A 6050-nucleotide genomic window follows, 5' to 3' on the forward strand; every position below is an offset into this window, starting at 1 on the left:
GGAGTTGGCGCCTATGGTCTTGAGCCACCTACATTTGTGTGAATCTTAGTATCAGGAAAGGTGCTAAGATCCCTTCAGGCGGGTCACAGGCTGAATGAAAAAGGAATGCCTAGTGCCACACTGCCCCCTGCACGTACAACTTTTTTCTCAATACACTCCAGGTGTGTTTTACTGAGAGACAGATTGGCATTAACACTCCCACGCCTTGGTGAGATTCCAATCTGGGGCCCCAGGAGAACATTCAGCCAGCCTGCTCTTCTCAGTGCCTCTGGGAATCTGAAACCAGCCTTATTACCGGCATGTCCTAGCACACTGCAAGACCAAACACCATCCCAGGATCCTTGTAGAGGCGGACTGCAGCAGACAAACATGCCGCTCAGAAGTGTTACGGTTGTAAATACTGCAATAAGGATGTGAGGTTTCTACCTCTGCATTCTAACCTCTCTCCGAAGGTGAAGCTTCCATCCTTCAGTATAGGTACTTTCTTCAGGGAGTTTATGTTGCTAAATTCTTGAATGTTGAGCCCTAAAAGAATTATAATTAGTGGTGGAGAAACCAATAGAAGCTCAAGCTGAGCTGTCAGTGTAGCCCATTTGGAACCCGTTAATGGGGATTAGTCAAACCAGTGGCAATACTTTGCTATTGCCACTGCCAGACACTTAGAGGCACCTTGTTATAAATAAGTCAATGGGCGTTTTCAAGAGGTGTGCTTTTCAAATTAAAGAAGGAACATAAGCATAAAAAGCCAAAATGTCCAGCCAGGGTCTTTGCAGTTTGACAGTCATGCCAAGCTTTTCAGCACGTTGCACAGGGACTCGGTCATTTTACTCCTGTTAATGCTAGCAATAGTGAAACACGCTGAAAAAAGTTACCCGCAAATGGCCATTCTGAACTGGGAAGAGCGTTTCCTCCGATCTTGGAGGAGGGAAAGAAGGAGGAGATTTCAATAAAGGCCGATGAATGTTTTTATGACATATTTTCCAAAAGTAAGGAAGAAGGGAAATGAGGGGACAGACTAGTCCTCAGTGGAGCAGATGTGCACACAGTGTTAAACAACTGCCTTCTGCAAGGGATTTTCACATCACACAGGTTAAAAACCCATGTCTAACTTTATAGAATGAATTAATAACAATGAGTTGTGGTAGGCTGAAGTAAGGGAGAAATTTCTACTTTCAATTTGCTTTTCCAGAGGTGGTATTAGGATGGATAAAGAATCCTCATGACAGGTCAGGCCAGCCTAGAAAGCAAGGCATATACATCTTTGCTCTCCTTTATTAGACCCTTCACCTCTGTTTTTAAAAGCGTCTCAGAAAGAAAAAAGCCGTCAACAGCCGCAAGTGCATGTAAATTCACAAGGGTTGATTACTCAGCAGACTACACAGGGGGTCATTGTTGCACATACAATCACATGTTTGCGGTCCAAGACTGGAATAGATTGGCTTTTGCACAACAATCCTCTCTACAAAAAGTGAAAAGGCAGCATGGTGGCTTATTGCCATAGCAAATATTTAAAAAGTCAGGTCAGCTACTGAGATTGGAGTTTGTTTTCCCAGATCAATAAAGATGACCCTGGCAGACTGGCACTGATGGACAGCATAATCCAGGGTTTCATATTGTCTCAAAGAGTGATCAGCAATAGAATTTCATTAGTTCATAACAAAATGTTAGGACTAGGACAGGTTGTCTGAAGAGTGATGCTATTCTGAAAAATGACTCTATGGATGAATGAAATGAATTATGCTTGAAGGTCCCAATCTTTACTGTATCTCAGTAACCACTGATCAAATTTGCAAAGTTTACAAGAAAAATATAGTGTTTTCTACCTGCCAGCCCAGCATAGTCATAGAAACATAGAATCATAGAATATCAGGGTTGGAAGAGACCTCAGGAGGTCATCTAGTCCAACCCTCTGCTCAAAGCAGGACCAACCCCAACTAAATCATTAATAAACATCAATTTAATCATCAATAAACATAATGTTCACCAATTTATGCCTCAAATTATACCAGTGCAATCCCAATGAAGGCTAGTGTATTACTAAGGAAATCATTTGACCTAAAGCTCTTAATTGCTGAGAATAAAGATGAGAGGAAATAACCCATCTTAACTCTCAGATGCCAGGGTGAGTTTGCTGATAAAATAAATCTTGTTCATTTAAACAGAAGATATGACAAGATATGTTAACCTGCTAGAGCAGAGGTTTTCAAACTGTGGGTCGGGACCCCAAAGTGGGTTGCAATCCCCTTTGAATGGGGTCACCAGGGCTGGCTTAGGTTTTGTCTACACTACCCAGTTTTGTCGACTACACTTACATCAACACCCAAAAGTCGACTTGATAAAAATCGGAAAAGCTTATTCACACTAGCCCCCTCTGGCGGCACATCATCCGCATTGGGGGCACCATCATCGACAGTGTGAGCAATACATTGTGGGTATGTGTCCCATAGTGCAGGGTGACACCTTCTGTCGCTAGGTGTTGTGGAAAGGCGGAGCAGATCACGGCGCATCTTGGGATCATGCTAAATGTCCTGTCATGCATTGCTTTGTGTCCTTGCCCTCCATTGGCTTCTGACTTTCTTTCATGCCATTTTTTCAATGGCCATTCTTTGCTGTGCACCCCAACATCTGTAATGAGAAGGGATGGATCCCGCATTTCTCCTTTATGCTCTGTTAAGTGTCATGAGGACAGGGCACCTGGTACTGCAGTTAATTGTGAAATTACTGGCAGAGGAAGATGATTCTGCATGATATGGATAGCAGCAACGTTACATTGCTTTTGACATTCACAGAGCAGCTGCATAGGGTGACCATCACTTTTGGGCTAGGGAAACCAGCACTGAATGGTGGGATTGCATTGTCATGCAGGTGTGGGATGACGAGAAGTGGCTACTGAACTTTCGGATGCGTAAAGCCACCTTCCTGGAACTGTATGCTGAGCTGGCCCCGCAGTGCAAGGACACCAGAATGAGAGCTGCCTTCTCGGTAGAGAAGCTTGTGGCAATCACTGTCTGGAAGCTGGCGACTCCAGACTGCTACCGGTCAGTCGCAAATCAATTTGGAGTGGGGAAGTCAACAGTTGGGGCTGCATTAATGCAAGTGTGCAGGGCAATAAATCGCATCCTGCTACGAAGGACTGTGACTCTGGGAAATATGCATGAAATAGTGGACGGCTGTGCAGAGATGGGCTTCCCTAACTGTGTAGGGGCGACAGATGGCACACATTCCAGGTTTAGCACCGGACCACCTCGCAACAAGGTACATCAATAGGAAGGGGCACTTCTCCATGGTGTTGCAGGCGCTTGTAGATCACCATGGGAGTTTCACAGACATGAACGCAGGGTGGTCTGGAAAGGTGCATGACACACGCATCTTCAGGAACACCAGCCATACAGAAATCTGCAAGCGAGGACTTTCTTTCCAGACCACAAGATTACAGTGAGGGATGTGGAAATGCCCATAGTGATCCTGGGAGACCCGGTTTACCCCTTACAGCTCTGACTCATGAAACCTTACACAGGACGCCTGGACAGCAGTACGGAGTGTTTCAACAACAGGCTGAGTAGGTGCCAGATGACAGTTGAATGTGCTTTGGCAGATTAAAAGCATGCTGATGTTGCCTTTATGGCAGGTCAGACCTTAATGAGGAGAATATTCCCATGATCATAGCTGTGTGCTGCACTTTGCATAATCTCTGTGAAGGATGAAATGTTTGCTCAGGGGTGGAGTGCTGAGGCAGGATGCTTGGCTGCTGAGTTTGAGCGGCCAGATACCAGGGCTGTCAGAGGAGCCCAGAGGGCAGCAATTGAAATCAGGGAGGCTTTGAGGAAGCACTTTGACAATGAGCAGCAGTAATGTATATCTTTTTTAGAGTTGCTTCCATGGTGCATTCCATTTTTTTCCCCTAGGGGGCTATGTTGACATCTGGGGCCACATATCCCAGTAAAAAAATGATTAAAATGCCTGTACATGTACTCATAGTGATTGCAATGTGAATTTGTAGAAAACAAAATAAGATGATTTACCATTATAAAACTTTGCCTTTATTGATCAAGTAAAAGCACAGTGACACTCACCAAAACACAGATGCTTGCTGGGAAAGGAGGGACTGGGAAAGGGCAGATCTCACAACTGTGTGTAGGTCCAGTTATCATCGTGAAAGTTATGTGAGGGGGTGGAGTGAAGAGGAAACTGAGGAGTCCCAGAAAGTGGAAAGGAATGTGTGGGCAGAGTGGAGGGGGGCTGGTAAAGAATTGTGCATGTGCTGCAGTGGAGATTGAGCCTGGACCTGCTCACTCTGCAGCATTATTAAAGACGTGAGCATTTCTGCTTGCTCCTCCATTACTTTTATCATCCACTCTGTTGCGTCCCTAGCAAATGCTTGATTCTCTTTTCTATCCTACTTTTCGGCTTCCCAGCACTCCTTTTGTTCCCTTTTCTCTGTAGTGGAGGACTGCAGTACCTCCCGAAACATGTCTTCTTTGCTGTGTTTTGGCCTCTTTCTTATCTGGTGGAGATGGTTGGCAAGAGTGTGTGTGGTGTTCCTGAAGGCCACATCTGGTGAAGCACAGGGGACAATGCACAGAAGCAGGATTGTTAAATTCACGCACAGCATTGAAACATTTCACTTATATGCACCTTTTGCAATATACCAATCACTTTCTCACTGACCCTTGCCAGGCACACATCTCTGCAAGCACACAAAACATGCTGAGTGTTGACCAGAGGGGGCTGCACCTGGACAGAAGGACTTTGTAGGGGTTGTGGTACAGCTTTACAGGGAACTAATTCTAAAATTATCCCAAACTTTTCCATAGGCAGGGATCATTCTAGCAGACATGTCACTGCTGAGGGTAAGCAGGGAAACCAGGGTACATGTACTGCATGCTTGCAGCTTCCGTCCTGCTCTATATGCAGCTCACCTATGTGCTACTTTGGTCCCTGCACAAGTGTTTGCCGAATAGCGTGGGACAGTGTCCTACAATGGGGGAAGGAACAAAGCTGCACTGCCACGCAACCTCTGGCAGAGGATTACTGAGTACCCACAGGAAACTTTCCTGGAGATCTCTCTGGAGGATTCCTGCGATAGCTCGGCGTGCATCAACACCTGTTCCACCGTACCGATCAGCTACCCAGGGAAATATCCAGCTCACAGAAACACAGCCAACCTCCCACATTTCTGTGCCCTGAACCTACCTCTGCACTACACAAGCCACAGCTACTTACCAGGCGTCTCATCTCCTGCTTCTTGCTCGCTGGAGAGCAGCTGCTGAGACTGGCTAGGCACCTCAGGAGGGGAGAAAAGTTCCTGGCTGCCTGCCCCACCGGGCGACCCCACCGGGAGCTGCACATTCTCGTCTAACTCCACCTCTTCATCAATAACTTCATCCTCCGGATTAGGTCCTCTTTCCGCTGCTTCTGTTCCCTCTGAAGTATCCCCGGGGGCTGTTGGTGATGGAAGTGGGGTTGCCACCGAGGATACCTTCCAGCTCCTTAGAGAAACGGCAGGTCTTAGGTGCAGCACCGGAGCAGCAGTTTGCCTCCCTCGCTTTATGGTACACCTGCCTCAGCTCCTTTATCTTCACTCTGCGCTGCAGCGTGTCCCGCTCAGCCTTTTTGCACAAGCCTCAAGAAATGTGCCTATAGGTATCCCAATTCCATGAGTCAAGTGCAGCTGGGACTGCACAGCCTCCTCTCCCCATATACTGATCAGATCTAACAGCTCCATGGTGGTCCAGATAGGAGAGTGTTTGGTGTGATAGCCAGCCATGGTCACCTGGGAAGACGCGATGAGACCTCCCCAGGCCGAACCAGCAAGCAGGAAATGGAATTTAAAATTCTTGGGGCTTGCAAGGGGGAGGGGCGGATGGTTGTTTACCTGGCTGCAGGCCAGCTGAGTTCAAACTGCTGACAAGAATGGTCAGGATGGGCATTGTGGGACACTTCCTGGAGGCTAAATAAAGCGATTAAAACAGGTGTGGTGTCTACAGTGGCTCTTTCCTTTATTATCAACAAAGGGAAAAGAAAAAAGTCTCTCATGGGGTGGAAGTATT

The 6050-nt window shown here is 46.7% G+C and overlaps 1 long non-coding RNA gene across 1 annotated transcript; it reads right to left on the bottom strand.

The window, feature by feature from the left end:
* Positions 1 to 4017: 4017 nt before the first annotated feature.
* Positions 4018 to 5762, bottom strand: LOC140898906 (uncharacterized). Its single transcript, XR_012155133.1, has 2 exons — positions 5224 to 5762; positions 4018 to 4554 (listed from the first exon to the last, which is right to left on the bottom strand). It is a non-coding gene; the product is annotated as an uncharacterized lncRNA (long non-coding RNA).
* Positions 5763 to 6050: the final 288 nt, after the last annotated feature.

The sequence above is a fragment of the Lepidochelys kempii genome, chromosome 15, assembly GCF_965140265.1.
Source record: "Lepidochelys kempii isolate rLepKem1 chromosome 15, rLepKem1.hap2, whole genome shotgun sequence".
In the NCBI taxonomy this organism is placed as follows: Eukaryota; Metazoa; Chordata; order Testudines; family Cheloniidae; genus Lepidochelys; species Lepidochelys kempii.